At 37.1% G+C, this 22,957-nt stretch overlaps 1 protein-coding gene and 1 non-coding gene across 6 annotated transcripts in view; both read left to right on the top strand.

Moving 5' to 3' along the window:
* The first annotated feature begins 805 nt into the window (after positions 1-805).
* On the top strand, positions 806-877 carry trnae-uuc (transfer RNA glutamic acid (anticodon UUC)). The gene has a single exon. It is a non-coding gene; the product is annotated as a tRNA-Glu (tRNA).
* Positions 878-1,358: 481 nt separating this feature from the next.
* The window catches only part of elf1 (E74-like ETS transcription factor 1), a 35,324-nt gene continuing 13,725 nt past the window's right edge, over positions 1,359-22,957 (top strand). Inside the window, exon 1 of one of the 5 annotated variants that reach the window (XM_058397034.1) lies at positions 1,359-1,568. The gene's annotated coding sequence lies outside the window, so the exon portion shown is untranslated. Of the gene's footprint in view, positions 1,569-9,976; positions 10,446-18,128; positions 18,282-19,204; positions 19,224-22,957 lie in introns of those variants that run through there. The other 4 variants (XM_058397033.1, XM_058397035.1, XM_058397036.1 and 1 more) reach the window with 4 other exon arrangements.

Below are 22,957 nucleotides of genomic sequence, written 5' to 3'. Positions count from 1 at the left end.
TGTACTGTGTCTGCTATATATGGTTGAAATGACAGTAAAAGCTTCTTGACTTGACTTGACTTCATTAAGCTGAATGAGTGTGCCTGTGTTGGAATTCAACAGACACTTGAATGGTATGTCTGCCATACATGTAGAGATGCTGATTTAAGATAAAAATTGAGTGGTCTCTTAATTTTTTCCATAGCTGTATCTCATATCAATATATTTTACCAAGTGTATTTTGAAACAAACAAACAAAAAACAACAACAAAAATCACAGACATTTACACCACACTTTGCATCTACGAAGCCCATAGCATTGTGGATGACTTTCCTCAAACCAGACTCCTCAACCTCCAGGACTGAACTGAACTGACACAAATTCAATATGCATCTGTATTTACAACACCACTCAGAAAATCACTCTTTATATGATATTTTTGAATGAAAATACATGTTTCCTATATTAAGTGTACTGTATGTCATACTATTAAACCTGCTGTTATTCAGTCCCCTTTGAAAATATTGGAAAGACAATCCCAATTATTTTGCTTTTGCTGTACATTGAAGATAAGATATGTATATATATTCAAAACTTGTATACAAAAACTAGTGTATACAGCATAGAGGAACGTAAGAAACGTAGGGCTAGTATTCCTAATGCTGTGCGGACCCATTCATGTGACGTCCGTAAAATGTAACGAGTAGGAATTTCCAAAATGTGGGTGTTTTCTTCGGATTTCCCTGTTTAGACATCGATATTATTGTACTACAAATATTATTAATTATGGCATGTAGGTAAGAACAGAAGCTCTAGCTTTCGTTTTCCCATATGGTCTAGCGGTTAGGATTCCTGGTTTTCACCCAGGCGGCCCGGGTTCGACTCCCGGTATGGGAAGATAAATTTTCGCTCCATTAGTTAGCCCTAACCGCCAGGATCAATTGTACCCTTTATTAAACAATTAGTACACTCTTCCTCAATCAGTATGTGGCGTCTACGAAAATCTTACTTTAATTAAAATAATAATTAGCTGATATCATACAATCATTTTATGTACTCACAAATGGCATGATGCAGGGATTAATTGCAGTCAAAATCTATAGTCGAAGTCTACATTAAAAGTAACATTTATCAACTATGGCTGTGGTTTGAGATGTTTTAGCAATTTATTCGGTCTCCGTTTTGCTCAACTTCATGTAAGGTGAAAGAAGGGCTTAATATGCGGCTTTTCCATTATAAGCGCGGGCTCTCGAGTGTTTCTTGCTAAGTGAATATTGGCCAATGGATTCTCAGAGAAAGTGTGAGTGCTCGGAATTCCCCCGACGCTCCCTGTAAAGCAGAGAAACCTTACGGCAGGCACGAGTGCAGAATCAGAGAGAACTGAACTGCGTAATACGACATACGGCAACTAGAACCAATAGCCTAACAGAAAGTAAGAGTGTCCTGAACCGACCAACGGGTATCCTACAACACACAGAGCAGAATGTCTGCATTCTTTGGAGTGGCTTCATGAAAGTGGATATTGGATCCATCATTACTAGCATGGGAGGCTTAAACCAGTCAGCTTTACAAGATCGTACAACAAAGGGTAAGTGTTTTTCCCACTTAACGTAACATCGCAAAGTATATTTAAAAGAGAGAATATGATTTAAATTGCTGCAGGCACTCTTGTTAAAGCTGTTGTTACAACGTAGGGAACGTAAACATACCCAACAGCCACCAACTGTGCTACTAAATCGCAACAAAATTGCAACTGATTTATAGTTTCGTTTCAAACGGTCCTCGAATTTAAGTCATACGACCATATTAAAATAAAGCAAAATATTTTCTCATCAGTATGCTGGATGACGCCGTGTCAGTCCTCAGAGCCAGGACTTCTCAAACTTTTCGCAGACAGGGACACTTTAAATGTAAAATAAATACCACAGACCCTTGCAAACATAACCCAACTATGATAATGTTAGCTAAATCATCTGAAATACAGTTGGTTTCATAGCTTCTTCACTGGATAATTTTTTGACAGCCAAAACAGTGTCGTACTACTACTGCTACTACTACTACTACACACATACCCTATATATGTTCAGTATAATTAAGTTAATGTATGTTAATATAGTTCAAGGTCATATACTCTGTTGCTGTGTTATCCCTACATGTGTTAACGGTCCTTATCTATGTTAATGATTAGATTTTCAGTCTAGAACACGCAAGTTGTTCCTTCTTATTTTTCTTTTTGCTGTTTTTTTTTATTTGAAGGTGGAAAAATCGCTGGTTCTTGTCGTCTTACTTTGGAAGTTTGTGGTATGACTCAGACCAGAATGTGTGTCCAGAAAAGACATTATCCAGCTTTCATGCCCCCACCTTTTTTAATGTCCTCACATCCCAGTGACCAGAAAGCTGGAAATTTCTCTCTTCTGAAATCAATTAGGCTCAGTAGGAAGCTCTAAATATACAGACAATAGCATAGTTGCTCTCTAACCTAATGCAAGCTTTTTTGCCTTCAGTGCATTAGTCCTCTTGATTTCTTTTTGTACAGAATGGTTCTGATGGTGTCCCTTCTTTAACAAAGCAACTTCTCTGTATAAAGTATCTGCATTAGATTCAACACAGAATTTTACATTGCTGGATGACAACAGGAGGCATGTGGGCCATATTTGTGAAGAGGCAAAGTGGAATTTCCTTGTGCTTAGTCTGGTAACTATGGCCATCATTTTATCTGTAACTGAGTACAAACTGAGAATCAAAGGAGTAGAAGGCCCTGACTCATTGCAGTCTAGTCTATTTTACTCCTTCTCAGCATCAGAGCCTTGGACCTACTGGTCGGAAATCACATAAGACATGGTTTAATGGGGTGGTTATTGATTTGTCTGCTCATTTGGAGACATTTTTCTTTGTAGAAAACTGCATCAGCAGGGCACTATGGGCTCAGACCAACTCAGACAACATGATATGAATCCTATGCACAGACCAGTATCGCTTAGATATCTAGAGATGCCATGACACCTCCCCACCCCCATATGTTATGTGCTAAGACGTACTGTAAGGAGTATTTTTTCCAGGGTGGGGGGTGCCTAGTTTATTTTATTTATCTTTGCCTGCTTCTTTGTTTACATATACATGTTTAACCAACAAATAATAAAATATTTGAGTTAACCAAAGTAGACCAAACTAAGTTCCACAAGGTGGAACCACCTTATTCCACAAGGTGGCATTGTTTTTATAGAAGCACATGGTTTGTCACATGATTAAATTTAAAAGAGCATATGACACTACTTGTCTTGAAGAGGGACACTGTGGCTCAGCTACAAAGTATTTTTCTTAATATGTTCTTTTGCTTAATTGTCAAAATAGAAGTGAACTGTGGTCCTGGTCAATTAAAATAGAACATGATACTAGTGTGTGAAAGATTTTTTTCATTTGTATTAAAGAAAAAAAAAATACAAAGAGAGAACATGTGGTAACACATAAGTATATGTGATTCTGTGGGTTGATTCCAGTTCTTTTTGCTCCTACATTGATATTTAGTTATTCCTGTAGTTTGTCACCCTTCATTAACATGAGCAAAAAGGCATATAAAAAAGGAATATCACAAGCAATGAGTTAATTTGTGATGAAGAGGTCTTAGAAGAAAGCACTGAGATTCTTCCTGTTAATTTTAGATTTTAGTTTTCACTCATCTATGTTAAGCAGTTTGACCCAGCTTTTTTATGAATGCACTCTAATTTAATTAGTGTTTAAATCGACAATTCTATCAATTATAGAATAAAGATGCTATAGATTTTAAATGTATTCACTTGCTGTGCTTTACCTCACCTACATAATGTTCTTCTGTGATTATAAAGCTTCACACAACCTCATGATTGTTGATCTTTCAGCTGCTCCCTACGTGTGTGAGGGGTCACCACAGCAGACCAACTGGTCTGCACAACAATTTGGCACAGGTTTTACACCAGATGCCCTTCCTGACGCAACTCTCCCATTTTTTGTCTGGGCTTGGGACCGGCACTGCATCCAGGGGCTGGGGTGTGGGCACTGGCTGGGAATCGAACCTTCCACTTGGTAGGCGAGAAACCACTGAGCCACCAACCTCATGATTGTAGTTGCCCATAAATACATCCATTATACAGTAATGTGTTCACATCACTGTGTGTGAATTAAAAACAGTCAAAATAGTTAAAACACCAGTCTGAAGAAACTAACTGCATGAATATGACTAAATTGAAGGTTTTACAGTAAAGTAAGCATTTTTTCATCCATTTCTGCTGCCAGCTCTCATATATAAGATTACTGAAATATTTGAGCATACCAAGGGTATTTTTTGTTCACTTTGGCCTATGAAAATATTTTCATCAACTTTCATCAAGTGTTTTTTATACAATACTCTTAGCACATGTTTTTAAAAGGGGGCAGTAATTATGGAGTTGAAAAGACCTAAACAGCATACTCAAGGAAATTGCCACATGCTCTTGTGACAGAATTTATCATAGGTGATGTGGTGGCTTCTAAACAAAATTAGCATCATATCCAAATACTCAATCCTGGCAAGTGACAGATTCATTAAAGGAAGAGCTCACAGCCACATTAATGCTGCAAAGAGTTTTTAAGATCTAGAATGGATTTCCAAAAACATAGCTCAAAAGAAAATTATCATTAAATAGGTGATTTAGTGCTGAGATGATTTGAACACATTGGCCTTTGGCAAAATGACATCATGAGTCTCATCAGAGGCATTACAAAGCTTCATGACTTCAAGGCTTTACTGATCAGCCTTGACTTGCTTTGTTGTGACTTATGAGAGATATGAACCACTTGGGTGCTTTAATAATGTCATATGTAATGTGATGTGCTCATGGTGCAAGTGTTTGTTTAGGAGCATTGTAGCTGGTAGTATTATGGGCAAATTTGTAAATGGCGTTTGCTTCCTTTCCTATTCAGGGAAGACAGAAGTTATACAAATATCCAAGTCCTATCAGCTTTCCCCGATAATGCTGGAAAAAAACATTTTTTAGTATAATTGTTATACATTCTTATTCTGGGTATATATTCCAATCAGGCATAACATTTTGACCACTGACATGTGAAGTGAATAACGTTGATTATCTCCTCATCATGGCACATGTTAGTGGCTGGGATATATTTGGCAGCAAGTGAACATTTTTTCCATAAAGTTGATGTGTTGAAGCAGGAAAAATGGGCAAGCGTAAGGATTTGAGTGAGTTTGACAAGGGCCAAATTGTTATGGCTAGATGACTAGATCAGAGCATCTCCAAAACTGCAGCTCTTGTGGTGTGTTCCTGGTCTGCAGTGGTCAGTATCTATCAAAAGTGGTCCAAGGAAGGAACAGTGGTAAATCAGCGACAGGGTCATGGATGGCCAAGGCACACTGATGCACGTGGGGAGTGAAGGCTGGCCCATGTGGTCCGATCCCACAGACAAGCTATTGTTGCTCAAACTGCTGAAGAAGTTAATGCTGGTTCTTATAGAAAACACAGTGCAATGCAGTTTGTTGCATATGGGGCTGCATAGCTGCAGACCAGCCAGGGTGCCCATGATGACGTGTCAGAAAACACAGTGCATTGCAGTTTGTTGCATATGGGGCTGCATAGCTGCAGACCAGCCAGGGTGCCTATGATGACCTCTGTGCACCACCGAAAAAGCCAACAATAGGTATGTGAGCATCAGAACTGGACCATGGAGCAGTGGAAGAAGGACCAGTGAAAACCCAAAATTCAGTAACTAAAATAATACTTAAGATTTTTAACAGAAATGTTGGACTACTGAAAAGTATGAACATGTACAGCACTTAATACCTGGTTGGGGCTCCCTTTGCTTAAATTACTGCTGCAATGCGGCATGACATGGAGGCGATCAGTCTGTGGCAATGCTGAGGTGTTATGGAAGCCCAGGTAGCTCTGATAGCGGCCTTCATCTCTTGTGCATTGTTGGGTCTGGGGTCTCGCATCTTCCTCTTCACAATACCCCATAAATTCTCTATAGGTTTAGTTGGGTGAGTTTGCTGGCCAATCAAGCACATGGATACCTTGGTCCTTAAACCAGGTATTAGTACTTTTGGCAGTGTGGGAAGGTGCCAAGTCCTGCTGGAAAATGAAATCAGCATCTCCATAAACCCACACCAGCAGATGACATGGCTCCCCAACACACCACTGATATATAGATATATCTATCTATCTATCTATCTATCTATCTATCTATCTATCTATGTATATATATATAGATATATATAGATATATGCTGTGTATATATATATATATATATATATATATATATATATATATATATATATATATATATGTGCGGGCTTAACATAAACTTACTCCTTAATTATACTGAAATGTCGAGAGCACTGACTTAGGGAGTGTCCTTGTTTACCTGTGCAGAGCTCTAGTACATTTATCATAGTGTGGGCCATGGAGGCAGTAAGTCAGCACCTTAAAGCAGTTTCCAGTGGGCCTTTGAGAAGATAGACAGCTTGTATGTAAATTATTAAATCATCTCCTGTTCTATATATACAGCATATAGACATAGTTAAGTTGACCCTGTTTTTCAGAGATAAAAAAAACTATAATTTAATATTTCATTCACTCTTGAGGATTATTTAGAATTTAGGTCATGAATCTGTATATTGTGTACATGAGTTACACTGGTAAGGACCCTGTCTTACTAGACAGTGGGGCACTGATGACAGTTTCCAGCAAATTTTCTAGCTAGTGGATTTTTTAAAAATCATTAAACACTTAATAGTTGTGTATTTAGGATGTCAAATAAAATTAATAATTTGTAATGTAGGTAATCATTCAAGAGCTACAACAATGATAACAAGCTACTTAGATTTGTAGGGGAAGGGGGAGTTCTAGCGGAAGGATTTTGCGATTGAGACAGCCCTTAAAATAGCTTATATATCAGTGCCCTGACTGCTGAATTAGGACCCTGACTAAGATGCACCCCAAAACAGGCAACCTGTCATGTCTTGTGGCACAAACAGGGTTGAGGTACAGGAATTGGTTCATTTTGACCCACACAGGCCACTAATGTGCTTGTTCAGTTTCTTGTAATTTCTCTGTTGGCAAGTCTACCTGAGTGGAACTTGTCCTCTGCAGCTGCTGAACTTGTTTTCAACCTTACAAAGTCCTCCCTCAGCACCACATTGCACTCCCTCCACTGGTTTCTGGAAGCTGCACACATCAGATTTAAAACACTGATGCTTGCTTACAAAGTCAAAAATGGATCAACACCCTCTTACCTCAAAGCTTTTATAAAACCCAACACTACACCACACTCCCTTAGATCTTCTAGTACTGCTCTACTGGTCCCTCCATCTCTCAGGGTAAAAGTTAGGTATGCATATCTGTCTGTGCTATATTGCTTGCCAACACAGTTTTAGACTGATGGTATCCACCTAGCCAAACAGTATGAATGTATTCATTGATAGAGACTTCAAAGCACTTTTGTACGTCGCTCTGAAAAAGAACATCTGTCAAATTCCATTAATGTAAATGTAAAAGTGTTACTAGAGTTCCCAGTATGCAGTGGTTAGTACCTAGCAAAAGTGGTCCAAGGAAGAACAGATGGTGAACTAGTGGTTTTCATGTGGATGTTACTTGTTGCAAGACATGTACCACCTACCTGAACACTCTTGCAGACCAAGTACACACCTTCATGGCATTTGGACTAAACAACTTGGAAAATGACACTGCTCTCACAGTGTTTTTTCAAGACATTCAAAATTGTATTAGATATACCCAATACTTGTGCAAAGACTCTGATTGATTTAGACTCTTTGTCAGCTTCAAAACTGCTTTTCTCCCTTAGACAGTTTTCTGATAATGTTGGTTTTTCCTTTTATTAACAAATGCAGTCTTCTCTTGTGTAACACGTGAAGAATATGAGAAATTGTTTGTTACATGCAGGGTGTGACCAGTACCTGCCAGATATTCCTGCATTTCATTTACACACACTCTCACTCAGGACTGAACTGTATATTAACTCTGTCTCTCTCACACACAGATACACACACTCTCTCTTGACTGTGTGGACGCATACACACACACATAATTTATACTGTTCATTCCTTACTGCACTACCTCTACCTGTCATCCGCTGCTATAGTTATATTTATGTTTATTCTATTTGCACTACCTCAACCGCTGCTGTGTATTTTTGCACAATATTTTTGCACAATCCTTTTTTTTAATTTTTTACATCATTTCACTTTATCTATTTTATTTCACTTACATTCCAGTACACGTTCTTTTATTTCTTTTCAGCGCTAAGTGTCCTGTGTTCTTTTGTGTTGTCTTTATTGTATTTATTGTCTTTTTGCACTGTCTTGTCTATGCTCTGTTTGCACCTAGCTGCACACTGTGCACTTTACGTGGCTAAGACAAACTTCTGTCCTAGTTCTGTGGTGGTGTTTATTGTTTTGTGTTGAACTTGTTGCTGTATGTTTATGTAGCACCAGGTCCTGGAGAAACGTTGTTTCATTTCACTATGTACTGCGCCAGCTATATGTGGTTGAAATGACAATAAAGCTTCTTGAATCTTGAATCTTGAAATCTTGAATCTTGTTGCTATAGGTTTCTTGACAACCTCCTGATGTTTTTTTGTGTATTATCCCTGTGTCAGTTTTGGAGGGATGTCCTGTTCTTCTTCAAGGTCTTGGTAAATCTAATGTTTTGAAATCTGAATCTGATATGATTTACATCTTGGATCAATATCACAAAACCCATGGTTATAAGGGATGTGTAGACATTTTGTGTCCACTGTGTGTGTGCATGTGTGTTTACAGCATTATATCTGTGTGATATCTTACTGATGCAGATACTGTACTTCTTAATTTCTTATAGGTTTCTTAAACTGAGAAGAAAATAATAAAACAAAGCTTACAAAATTTCTTCCCTATTCCAAATCTTGCCAAGTCATTGGAATATACTTTCTTATCCACTGTGGCAGGCCTTCACTTGTAAAGCTCTTTTGGACCGCAACAGGCATTTTCTTTGCAATACATAATGTGCTTAATCTGATTGACTCATCTTTGTCTGTGGCATTTGAAGACTACAGCCATAGCCGTAGGTTGCCTAAGATGTTTGATGGCGTTTACTTAAATCTTATGTGTATTTAAGAAACATAATTGCAACTCAACATGGTTACTATTGAAAGTTTGCAGAGTGCATGTTGGCCTTTGTTATTTGGGTCTAGACTATTTATAATCCACTACACACGCGCACACACAGTCTTGATGTGTCTCAGTTCTCATGAAGCCCCACCTCAGATCCCTAAATTTCTGTTTGTCATCTGCATAGATAAGTCATATATATGCTCTCACATGCTTAAATGTGCAACCAAACAAAGGCAAATGCTTAGATATATAAATGAATGTGAATGTATGAAAATGCACAAAGAAATTAACATGCAGGTGTAAATAGAAAGACTCCTGAACACTATACAAATATACAGAAATCTGACAAACACACACAAACAACAGCAGCAGGAGTGGGTTTTTTTTGTGACTCTGTCTCTAGATTTTTAACCTCTGGATTCTTTATATGGTTCTCAAGGCAGACAGAAAGCCTCTCTTGTGGCCTCTCCTATATTCTATGAAGCCACACCCCTGCTTTTACCTTTGTGCTACCTGTCCCATTTTCAATCCTGGATGAGTGTAAATGGAGAACGGACGAAGAGTTTTAGTGGATATGATGCCCACGGAGTCATTTTACTATAGGTTACTGAAATCTGAAATTATCACTAAACTCATTAAACACTCCCACCTTGTAAAAGTGAGTCTTATGTTTTGTTACATTGTGCAAGGATTGTTGTCTGCTGGGGTCAGATATTTGCCCAAGTCTCCCCTCCCCCACTGGGTTTCCCAGCCAATCGAAACCACCCTCACACCTCACCTGAAGGGATTTGCTTTTATGGCCCGCCCTATCTGCTGATTGGCTAGGTGCAATTGTTCTGCTTCACAGATCAGTGTCTCAGTGGTTGCTTACATACTGACACAAAGTTAGAGACACAGAGCCAGTTGCTTCACCAAACAGAGACAAAAAAAGAGGAATTACTTAGGAGCAATTGCTCACTATTTTCCAGTTTCATTTTAACTTTAACTCTTGTTTATGTGAGTGGGATAGGCAGAAGGTCATTCAGTGTTCGGTACCTTCAACATGCCATTCTGGTTGTTCTAGACACACCCCACCCTTGGGTATTTTTTCTTCTACCAACGTTCTGTTTTTTTTTCTCTCTCAGTTTTGTTGTAATTCAGATCTGACAGATCCTCCACCACAAACATGGAGCATGGCAAATAAAAACTGTTTCGCTGAGGTTAGTGAAGAAAATCTAACTTTGTTTAATGTAAATATGTAGTTTTACTGATCGGTATCATACATTACTATGGAAATTACTGGTTTATAATGCTTATGGGATTAAAACAACTGAAAGACGAGTAACTGAGGTTAGTAAATTCTTTTTCCTTTTACAGAAATGTGTAATCTACTTTATGGAATTGGGGATTCTATTCATTTGGTACAAATTTTTTAGGTTTGCTTTTTGTCACATGTAAAAAGCCCCATTGCCTTATATGGGTTGCTTAAGCAAGGCAGAGAATCATGTTCTGCAAGCCTGTTGACCAATCCCATGTGACAGTTAGAATGACTAGTTGTGTGAACACAATTTTTCTTCATCTTGGTGCCTAGAATCTGCTAAGGTGCACACTTATTTATGTTATAATGTCTAATGTAATGAAAAGCATATTTGCCTTATGTGACCATTGGTCAGGTATGGTGATTCCCTCTGTTGTTAGAGTTGATTATTTCCAGATTTAGCTTGTCAGGGCAATATCTATTCACCAGAGCCTGGCTTAAATATTGTGAATAATCTTGTGCTGAGAACCAAGAGGTTCTAAATAAGATACAAAGCCATGTGATGTGGAACCTATATTTTAATTACTTTATATAGGCTCCTGTTGCCACAAATAGATGAATTTGCTTTTGCTTCCTCTTGCATAACCTGTTACTCTTCTGTGAATGGTTGGAGTCAGTTCAGTTCACTCCACTCACTGTCTTCTCACATACCATTCTGTATATGCACATTGCCTTCATATGAAAGAAGCCATTACCTAGAATATTTACATACTACTCCTACTCTGTGAGCTACTAGTTCTACTTTATTGTTGACAAAGCACCAAACCTTTTTTTAAGATTGTATTGTGGACTTGTTCATCCTCTAGGTATATACAAATGTATGAAATTAAATATTTGATTACACTACCAAGGGCTACACCATGTCCACTTGGGGTAAAGGTTTACCAAGCAGTGGTATATTCAGCTTACCTTCGTCTTTCATTAAACTAACTCCAATCATTTTGAAAGTCCTCATGGCCTCAGCTCTCTAACTATGTCCCCCACCTTTTCTTGTGTAATTTGTGTTGTAAATTAGCTGCAGTACCTAGAATCACGCAGCAGCAAAACACAAGCCCTACAGTTGAGAATTGCTTTGTTTAGTGTTTCTTTTTGAGGCTGAGTTTCTGTCATGGTAGGCGGAGTGGGCAGCAGTGTCAGGTTGGTTCCTTACACAATGCACAGTCAACAAGTCCCAGCCTGTAAAGGGATCATTAGGCCCTGATAAGCAAGAGGGTGGGTTTTACACTGCTCCACCTGACCTAGCATGACAAACACTAAAGGGCTATGCAGATGAAAAAAAATCATCTCCTCCTATGCAACTATATTGTCGAATGGTTGGGTTTTAATAGATGAATGATAATGTAGTGCATATGCAGACCAATATGTAGATTATCTTACACACATTGTCTTTAATTATGATGTAAAAGGATGATATGGAATAGAGTTGAAGGAGCGGTAAATTACAGTAATAAATTGATAGAGTGATGTATATTTTATTGTCTTGAGGTGAGAGTAGTCTGGCTATGTCATTTTGTAGACTCCCTTTTGTGTGCATGCTGCTTGTGTCTGGAGAAGATTTGCATAATATTTCCATAATGTTCCCCCTCAGTTTCATTGAGCATTGCACATTCTCAGTGTTGCAACTGTCTGACCTGTGAAAACTAAATGCTTCCAACAAGCTCAGACTGGCATACCTCTACAGTTAGGTACCCAGAATACAAGAGGAAGGTACCCACTGTCCAGTCACAGAGTATGTTATTAGACATTTTTTGCAACAGCTTGTGGTAAATGTCAATCATAGTGGAATGATTCACTTTGCATTAGCAGCAGGTATCCATTTCCCTGGTCCTGTGACCAGTAATAACATATTTGTATAAAAATTAAAAGATAAAAAAATATAATGTTAGAAGTTAAATAGTATTTCCAAGGGCCTTATTGCAGTTAATTTTTTTGTAAAAACTTGTTCTTAGCCACATTTTGAAATTTACAGTTTGGTCTGGTAGTTTACAGCACTCCTGCAGGCCAATAAATTATCCTGATCATAGCCCTAGCAGCCTCAGCCAGGCCAGAGGGAGTTTATTGTTTAAATAACTGGTCAAAGCTTTTGATAACACTTCAGGGAAATGCAACATAGAGATGGTGGAATAGGTGTGGTCAGGGATAAGCTTGGCACCATTAGAAGGGCATAGGTTGATGTGGAAAGCATGCATGTTTTCCAGGACTCAGGATAAGGCATGTTAAAGTGTTTTAAGATGCTTGTGACTTTAAATATGCATTGCTGAAGGGGAAAAACATTGCTACCTTGTAAAATGTAGCAGTGTTTTTAATTGCAAATTTACTCATCATTTTCACTGATAAGATATGAGGGACACATCATGTGTCAAAAAGATAGCTGACGTGTTAGACCACTTCCCATGTAACCACACTGCTTACTGCTTAGATAGTATAGGCGGTATGTCATGAAAATATCTCACAGCCTAGTTTTTCATTTATCATTTCACTTAATAGTAACTGTAGTTATTGCAGACACTTTCACGTCAAACACTGTCTTCACCGACAAAACAGAAACACTTTTCTCTTTTATGTGGAAATAGGTGATGTTAAACCACTGTATTGGCATGAAACACACATTGGCATAGAAAAACAAGTTACTAAGCAAACTTTTTCATACAATGTTAATGGAGTGTTCATATTAATGGAATATTTACTGCACCAGATTCTACAGCTCAAAGATGGCATGCTTCCATTTATAGTGTGCAATAAAATATTTCCCATATCTACCAATTTAATTGAGTTTCACAGTTTTAGACAGTAACAGCAGGAGTCTTGGCTCTAATCCAGAGGCTTCAAAGCTTTCCATGGAGTGCTTCACCTACAGGTGAATGTGCCTCTGTGAATTTAAAATGTGTTTTATAGTGCAACCAGGTTGTCATTTCTAGGTAAAATTCGAGGACTAACCCTTAATTTTCACATTGTGAAACATAACAATAGTCAAACCCATTACTAATCATTAGCATATATTGTATCTTATCTGGTAATATTAAAGATGATAAGCTGAATCAGACTTTTATCATATGATGAAACTCTCAAGGTCTAACACACTATATATTTGTTAGCACATCCTATATTTAAAATAACACTTCACTTCTCCCTAACAAAAATAACACATCTTCATACAAGTGGGTGAACTGATGTTAGTTTACTTCAATGTTTTGTGATTGAAAGTTAGACAAAGAGCAATTAGTATCATTACATACCAAATACTGTGAGTACATACCAAGTTTTAGTACATCCAAAGCACTTAAAAAGGGTCACCAACTTTGCAAGTCAATAAATTAAGAAAATATTGTTGGTAATCATTGTAGTAAACCAAGTAATATCATGCATAGTCACACTGAAGAGAGTTTCTTTTTTGTCATGTTTTATTTTATATCGTCTAATGGGTTTGCATTTCATAGCTATAGAGGCAAATTTTCAAAGATTCATGAGAAGCTAAAACTGAATCTGTTTCTACAATACACACAACATACAGTTCATTGATGTTTAGTCTCAATAATTGAGGACTGGCCATTATTTCCTGGTACTGTCTAAAGAGAGCAATTACCTTCAGCCAAATATACACACTAGAATTAATGTAGTCCAAACCTTGCAAACTAATCTTGCCAAAAAAAAATGCTTTACATTCACATACTCTGTCTCTCCTGAGAGATTTTATGACTGGTCTTTATCACATCAGCTGATGATTTTATATCATAATGCCACATCTAAAAATGTAGAATTGAACATTTTTGTTTTGAGTTATCCCTTATCAGATATTGACCTGCTCTAAACCCCCACCACCAAAGAAAAAAAAAATTCAGATAAGCAATTTTGGCCTCCCCTGAATGTCCATTGAAAATTATTTGTCAAAAAAGTACCCTTTTTAAAATTTTCATATCATATAATTATTTTAAGAATAGCACGGCTTGATGTATTATTAGCTTAAACAACTTGACCAGAGAGTCGTTGTTTACTGATTTAGTGTTTGCAAGTTGCAAGTGTGTACCTTTTGATCTGTCTCATTCTTTAATAAAATCACAGGTGATGCCTATATCTAATTTCTCTTGAGCTCATTTTTCATGGTATGTACCTTGATTCATGGTGGTAGCTACATAGTGTAACAATAGAAATTCAGTTGTTGTATGTTTTACATATATTCCATAACAGGGTTACACATATCAAAAACTATGTAAAAACAATAAGAATTAGTCACCAAATTGAGCACAACCTTCACTGAGAATCACTGTACTAGGTGGTCATGTGCATTATAGTTTACAATGCCAATAGTTGTGTTTATATCATGACTGGTTTTGTTGACTGCACAGTTACAGGGTAGTGTTATGACCATTCTTTATTACTATGGTTGTTTACACAACAAGAAAGGTCTTGTAAAACAAATATGAATATTCTAATTTGCTATGATCATTTTAGTTTAGTATAAAAAAGTAAGTAATTTCTTACTTTAGTGCTGATTTTTTGGAACAAAACTGAAATCATTGACTATGCAGTCCATGGATACATTTCTGAGGAACTTAAAGCAAGTTTTTCATTACAGTTGGGATGTCAGTGCAATGAATGTCTGTCATATTGGTCCAGTCAACCCCAGAGCGATTTAAAGAATATTCTGTTTAGAAGGGTGTCCGGTTTGATGAAAGCAAATGGAAAAAGGTTGGGTCTTTTTTTGAATATATAATATAATGATGGATTGGATAAAAGACTTACTAAAGCAGTATAAGGCAGTACAATCAGGAATGGGGTATCCAGACATTAAATTTATACATATATTTTTCTGGACCCAAATGTAACTGACCACCCAGCAGTTGTGTTAAGTTTGTTTAGTTTTTTTCTGTACCAAAAAGGCAAATGTAGAAGTAGGAAAATTTTTCATTTCTTGAACTGCACCTGCTTGCATCCCTTCTTTGCTTCCTAGCTAATCCCTAGCAGTTAGCAAAATGTACAAGGAAAGGAATGAAGACAGGATGAATCAAGAAATAAAAATTTACCATAGACCTCATTGCTCACAGAAGCATTGCTTTCTAGTGACTTAAGTATATTAATTTATTGTTGAAAATATTTATTTTTTATTGTTGTATTATTGAATAGAATTTGTTTTTTGGGGCAGATGTATTTTTATGGCATTTATATTGTGCACTTTCTACAAAAGTGTATCACATTCTACAATAAAAACTTCTGCAGAATATCCTTAATTTAAGAGCCTCTTGTCTCCTCATTCTGTGATTCAGTTTACAGTATCTGTTTACTTTATTGAGATGCAAGAATTTGTTGAAAACATTTTATAAAATAAAATAAAAGTCCATATATGAATCCAAATTCAAATTAGACCTGCATTATCAACCTAATTGCTTTCACCACACAATTACACCAACTTTGGCCACCCAATATATTACATCTAATCGCTAATTCCAAATTATACCAAATTATTTGCTAAGAGTGATTCTAACTTCAAGATTCTACCTTCACATATGAAAACCTTTGTCAGATAGCTGTGTGATTTAGGGATGCCTTAAACTTATGTTAGATAAATTACCTTCAGCTCCAGTGCAAAACATAGTAATCACAGTTCAGCCAACAAACTGCAACAAATATTTACAGACAAATAAATAAATGAATTTGAAAATGTTAAAATTATTCAAGTCATCAACTATTTTGCTATTAAGCTTCTTAGTGTCAATAGATGTACCCTGTCAATACATTTACCGCATCAGTAGATTTACACTGTGTTGTGGCTCACATAAATTCTTTTTCCTTGCAGCACTCAAGATTCCATAATAGCTAAGTATCTACAGTCACTTGAAATCATGAAACAAAATCAGGATGGTCAGCAAAACTGCAGGAAAACATATAAAGCTTGGGGACACAAATGTTCAGTATAGTCCACCCAAACAAGAATTATCCTGGTGCAACAGCATGGCCTACATGAGTGAACATCTTTAGAGGAAACATCCTGTTGTGTGTACCTGTAAAAGCTAAGGAGACCTGATTAGGGTTAGCCACATACATTGTCAAACAATGTTTACCCATATTGTGAGAGCCAAAATAGGTAATATTATTACAGCAGTCCTCATAAATTAAATACAAGTTGCTTTTTTTAGGCGCTTGCTTTTTTTTAGGTTTTTATTTTTCAATTTATGATCTTTTTGGAATGTTATTCAGTAGAATATTAGAACAATTCTAAAACTGTTAGTTTGCAGCCATATATGGCTGATAAAATACATTTGGGGAAAGATAAGTGAACAAGTTAGATTTGTCACTATAATGTTGCTTTATGAAATTGAAACTGTAAAGTAAATACTAAATGGTCATGTTATGAAAACATCCTTGCATTAACCTGGGATTAGATTTGTATTGTCACAGTGCTAAATGAATGTGGTATGATATTAAATAATGATTGTGAAATATGCAACTTTAAAAGATTATGTGAGAATTGATATCAGTAGTTTTGCTTTGACAGTGCAGCTGGTTGGGCTGATAAGCTTGTGTCCAGACCTGTTCGGAATGTATTCTGCATTTAGCAGGCAGCTTCAGCTTCTCTGCAACTTCAGTTTATATATAGATTCCATTAAAACAGTTTTAAGTATTCCATAGACAACACACTTTATATATACTTTTCCTCATTTAAACCCCAGGCACTGAGAGCAGTGCATTTTGTTATATGTAAGAATCAAATGTGTAGAATACATGGTCATTTGCTGCTGAAAACCAGCTGTCTTTTTTAATTGCTGTCTGTTTTATGTTGCAGTCATAGTGTACTGTTGTTTTTGTTGTAGCTGGAATATGTGGTTGTGTGGCAAGCATGTTTTGTTGGTATATTCACAGTGCCTTCTCTCCCCTCCTTCAGTAGACATATGCTGTAACATGTTGGTATTGGTATGACAGTAAACACATGGGCGAGCCAAGATGGCGGAGGAGGCGCTCTTTTACAATAGCACATTTGCTGCCTGCAGACACAGAACATGGCTAAAAAACCTGCGAAGAGTTTTTTAAATTGCTTTGCAATGTGCAAGTATATTCTAGGTATTTCCATGAATAATTGTGTACTTTTTATGTGATAAACATATCATCAGAGTGGTTTAGTGAACATGGGTAATTGACTAGAAATTAAATTAAAATTTACCCTGGTGTAAAATTCATTAGATAAAACCAATGAATTAAAGTAGCTGAAATGGTCATTATTTGCATTACTTTTGGCCAAGCTTTTATCTGAAGTCTGAACAGAGCTCTAGTAGTTTGTTCCTCTTGTTCTGTTATACACTGAATAGTTTTTTCTTCACTGAAATCATATTTTTAGAAATAGAAATTTTAGAGATAGGTCAGTTATTTCTGAGATTGCCTTGTAATTTTCTTTTAGGTTTAATTTAATTAGCTAAGGCTAATTAAAGCTAATCAGGAAAATAAAGAGAACATTAACATTACCTTATTTTACAAAAAATATACTGATTTTTACAAGCTATAATTCAGTAGAACCAAGTTCAAAGAAAAAAAGCATTTTACCCTACATTTTAAGATTTGAAATATGCTATGTATCAGTACATAGTTATTACAAGTAATTCTTCTGTTTGTGTAGTGATACTCGTAGTATAATCTTTTGCAGTCTCACATTTCCCGAATATATTTTGTGTTACACTCAAATAGGAGAACACATCTTTACAGCCTTCTGCAACAGTTTCCTGTCTTGTTTTCACAACTTGGGTAGTTCTTCCTATCTGTGGCATGTGGCCTGTTGCCACATAGTAGAAATAGATCACTGTGAATGTTGCTAAGCCTGTTTCTTTAGAACACAGCCCTCACATATCGAGTTAGTTTCACAGTTGACGGTTGAGTCTCTGCCGGTAAGACATCATCTTATATACTAATATTTCAAAACTAAAGAAAAAATTAAATCCATTCAATAATTCATATTTTGTAAAAGTACATGAGGACCATTTAGAGGAAGTAGCTGAATGTTATGGAACAAAAGATCTAAGCACTCAGTGAGATGTGAGAGAGAGGAAGTGAGTAGTGGTGCACCATGCTCTGTTCCTTTTCATCTGTTTCTCAGTACACAGCCTGTGAGATGCATGATGTATTCAGGCTCAAAGCCTCCCAACCTTTCTTCATTGATTTACTTAATTATTGACCATGTTAATAGTACAAAAATACTAGAATTTATCTTTTACATTATAAAATAGTAGACGTGGCTGACATTTGTAATAATTGCACAATAAACACATAGCATAATTCTTAAATATTATTTCAATATTTAATAAAGATTTATGCTATTAGTCAGTTTGTAGATGTTGATGTCAGCTTACAGACCTGAAAACTTTTGTTTATCTATAAGAGAAGCTTTTTGAAGACAATTCTTAGAACTATGTTTTTTGAACTATGCTATTTTCTATAAAGAAGGTTAGTTAGTGGTTCACTCCAATGCTCAAAATCTAAATCTCCATGGTCAAGCAAAATCACCAAACTAGTCTGCCTCCAAGATTTATAGATTTTCTCTTTCGTGCAGATTACGTCTTTAAGCAAATGTGTTGCTTATCACCACACATGTTGTTATTATGTTATGAGCGGGTAGTTGTAAAAGTAACTATGAGCACCAAACACATGGAAGCATTGAGTATTAAATATGATTGAAGTCTCCAGAAAGGCAGCAGTGAAAGAGAAGTGTAGGAGAACTTTCCATTCTCATGATGAAAGAGATGTGTTCTGCTGTCTGTGGTCTAACAGTCAGGAAGTAGCAAGAAACCCATTGCTCGGTGATGCATTTCCTGTCACTGCAAGATTCACAGGTCAGTTTGTGGCTGTCCTCTTTCCTTTCAAATTTATCAACATCTATTTTAACTGTTTTTTTTTTTTTGCTCTCTTACATTTCTACCTAAAGTACCTCATAGTTATGCTATTCTTTACACTGATTGAGTAATTTTTGTGTCATATGATTTACCTGAAAAGTTCATGTGTATTAAATCAATGTTTTTATAAGCGGATAAAAAATGCTATTTTTCAAAATCCTAGTACAATAGAAAATAGTGAAGTGAGAAGTTAGATAAAAAATCAACTTTAAAATGACCCAGAAACTGACAGATCCTGAATCCAATGTAGGGAGGAGATATGATACTTTTGCTGTATAATGTGAAATATCAAACTTACTGGGTGAAGAGTTAAAAACAGAGTGAATTGTTTGCACAGAACTAAGCAATAGTGCAAAAAGTTTACCGTTCTAAGGTCAAACCATTTTGGGTTATGGTATTCATACTCAGACAGACAATTAATTATCTGTCTTCTCACACTCCACAGTCCATTTATCCTTGTCTCAGACACAAATGCTAGATAATTATTTCTCAATCTTCTCATGCCAAATCCAAATATTCTACATCACAAAAAAACTAGCACTTGAAAAAAGCTTAAAATGTCAATAATTATTTCTCCCCCTGCCTTTGACCATGGGCTTTTTTGTTTTAAAGTCGCAATGACAAATCAAATTTGGCCACAGAGCAGGCACAAATGTCTGTTCCCATCATGACACTGAACCTTGGAGAGAAATTAAAATTAATTTACTGGTCACATTCTAGAACTTGAAATGAAAAAAAAAAAAATTCCTTGAATGCAGTCTCTACAGTGTGATATTGTATTACTGAAGAAACAGGCTGCAAAGAGAATCCGTGACCCATGTTATGTGGCTTTGCTGTTTTGACTTTCTCTAGGAATTGCCTATTGTGTGGTATTTTTTATCATTTATCAAAGCAAGCAAATAATCGTGAACCATATTAAATCATTAGTAGTGATTATGCAGGTGCCTCTTCTGTCAGAAAAAAATATACATTCATTTGATTCCCCTTTGGTCCATGTTCACTATCATGTTGTTGCACTAGCTTACACTGGTAACAGATCCCTGAGTCACATCCTCACAGGAACTGGGCAAAAACAACTATGCTCATCTGACAGAAGCCTTGACCTTGTTCTACTAGCAAATTTCTCTCTATGTCTTTACTTCCTATGTAGCTGTCTCTCTCTAGCTCTTGTGAGCGCCTTCTCTCTATATTCCAGTGTACCTCATTCAGAGGAATGAATCTAACCGTTTAAGCTTTGTTGACTTAAGACTTCTGTTCATTCTCTCTGTTTTATATGATGATGGGAAAGTGGTATAAATGTGCTTATATGAATGATGCTATTTGGATACTGAAGTGAAGAGAGAGGATTTACATTCCATTACATTCATTTACAATTACATCTCCTCTTTGAAAACATTCTTTGTGAAAAAGGATTAGAAGTTGCAGTGGCATTATTGACATTTTTGAATGCTTGCTAGGCTGGAAAGACCTCTGTGTCTCCTGCAGACCTCTTGTCTCTTTTAATCATTACCTTTTGCTTTCTTTGTCTCTTAATGTGCCCATCCACTCCTATGCTATTCTAAGAACTATACAAGACCTGTTTTTCTTCAAAATACCTGACATCACTGTGGCCATGATGTCATTCCCTATATATAGCAACCTTCCCAAATCCTGAACTTAAGGCTCAGCTGATGGCCAATGTACAGTATCTCACAAAAGTGAGTACACCCCTCACATTTTTGTAAATATTTTATAACTTTTCATGTGACAACACTGAAGAAATGACACTCTGCTACAAAGTAAAGTAGTGAGTGTACAGCCTGTATAACAGTGTAAATTTGCTGTCCCCTCAAAATAACTCAACACACAGCCATTAATGTTGGCAACAAAAGTGAGCACACCCCTAAGTTCCAACACTGCCTTAACCCTCTTGGGCATGGAGCTCACCAGAGCTTCACAGGTTGCCACTGGAGTTCTCTTCCACTCCTCCATGATGACATTACAGAGCTGCTGGATGTTGGAGACCTTGTGCTCCCCCACCTTCCTTTTGAGGATGCCCCACAGATGCTCAGTAGGGTTTAAGTCTGGAGACATGATTGGCCAGTCCATCACATTTACCCATCAGCTTCTTTAGCAAGGCAGTGGTCATCTTGGAGGTGTGTTTTGGGTCGTTGTCATGTTGGACTACTGCCCTTCAGCCAAGTCTCCGAAGGGAGGGGATCATGATCTGCTTCAGTATGTCACAGTACATGTTGGCATTCATGGTTCCCTCAATGAACTGTAGCTCCCCAGTGCCGGCAGCACTCATGCAGGCCCAGACCACAACACTCCCACCACCATGCTTGACTGTAGGCAAGGCACACTTGTCTTTGTACTCCTCACCTGGTTGCCGCCACACACGCTTCACACCATCTGAACCAAATAAGTTTATCTTGGTCTCATCGGACCACAGGACATGGTTCCAGTAATTCACGTCCTTAGTCTGCTTGTCTTCAGCAAACTGTATGCAGGCTTTCTTGTGCATCATCTTTAGTAGAGGGACAACAGCCATGCAGACCAATTTGATGTAGTGTGTGGTGTATGGATTGAGCACTGACAGGCTGACCCCCCACCCCTTCAATCTCTGCAGCAATGCTGGCAGCACTCATACGTCTATTTCCCAAAGACAACCTCCGAATATGATGCTGAGCACATGTGCTCAACTTCTTTGGTCGACCATGGCGAGTCCTGTTCTGAGTGGAACGTGTCCTGTAAAACCGCTGTATGGTCTTGCCCACCGTGCTGCAGCTCAGTTTCAGGGTTTTGGCAATCTTCTTATAGCCTAGGCCATCTTTATGTAGAGCAACAGTTCTTTTTTTCAGATCCTCAGAGAGTTCTTTGCCATGTGGTGCCATGTTGAACTTCCAGTGACCAGTATGAGAAAGTGCGAGAGCGATAACACCAAATTTAACTCACTTGCTCCCCATTCACACCTGAGACCTTGTAACACTAACAAGTCATATGACACCAGGGAGGGTAAATGGCTAATTGGGCCCAATTACACACAAGCACACAAGGGGTGTGCTCACTTTTATTGCCAACGGTTTAGACATTAATGGCTGTGTGTAGAGTTATTTTGAGGGGACAGCAAATTTACACTGTTATACAGGCTGTACACTCACTACTTTACTTTGTAGCAGAGTGTCATTTTTTCAGTGTTGTCACATGAAAAGATAATAAAATATTTACAAAAATGTGAGGGGCTCACTTTTGTGAGATGCTGTACATATTGTATCATGTTTCTTTCTGCCTCATCCATATAGTTTATTATGCTTGCCTCTATATCTTGATGCATGAATGGGCTCTTTTTCAAAGTAATAATTCAACTGGCAGAGTGACTCATAGTTTAGTCATTTAGTCATTTGTTTTAAATTGGCTCCTTTTATAGTCAACAGCAAGCTTGGTAGAGAAAATTAATGGGTTAAGTCATGAAGTTTTTTTGGGGGGGGAAGTAAATTTGTACACAAACTTGCACAAACTAACTGTTTAATTGAGGGTTCAAGAGTCATTCAAGAGATGTATGAAACAATTATGATTTTAAATACATAAATATGCTGAATTGTCTCTGCTTATTTAGGTAACTTTGACATTCTGTAATTTCTGTGTCTATTCATGTGAGCCCCACCCTGGAGAATGTTTGCTTACTGGAGTTCTGT

This window comes from Hemibagrus wyckioides, linkage group LG08 (genome assembly GCF_019097595.1).
Source record: "Hemibagrus wyckioides isolate EC202008001 linkage group LG08, SWU_Hwy_1.0, whole genome shotgun sequence".
NCBI lineage: Eukaryota > Metazoa > Chordata > Actinopteri > Siluriformes > Bagridae > Hemibagrus > Hemibagrus wyckioides.
The sequence above is the reverse complement of the archived record's forward strand: the minus strand, read 5'-3'. Positions and strand labels throughout refer to the sequence as shown.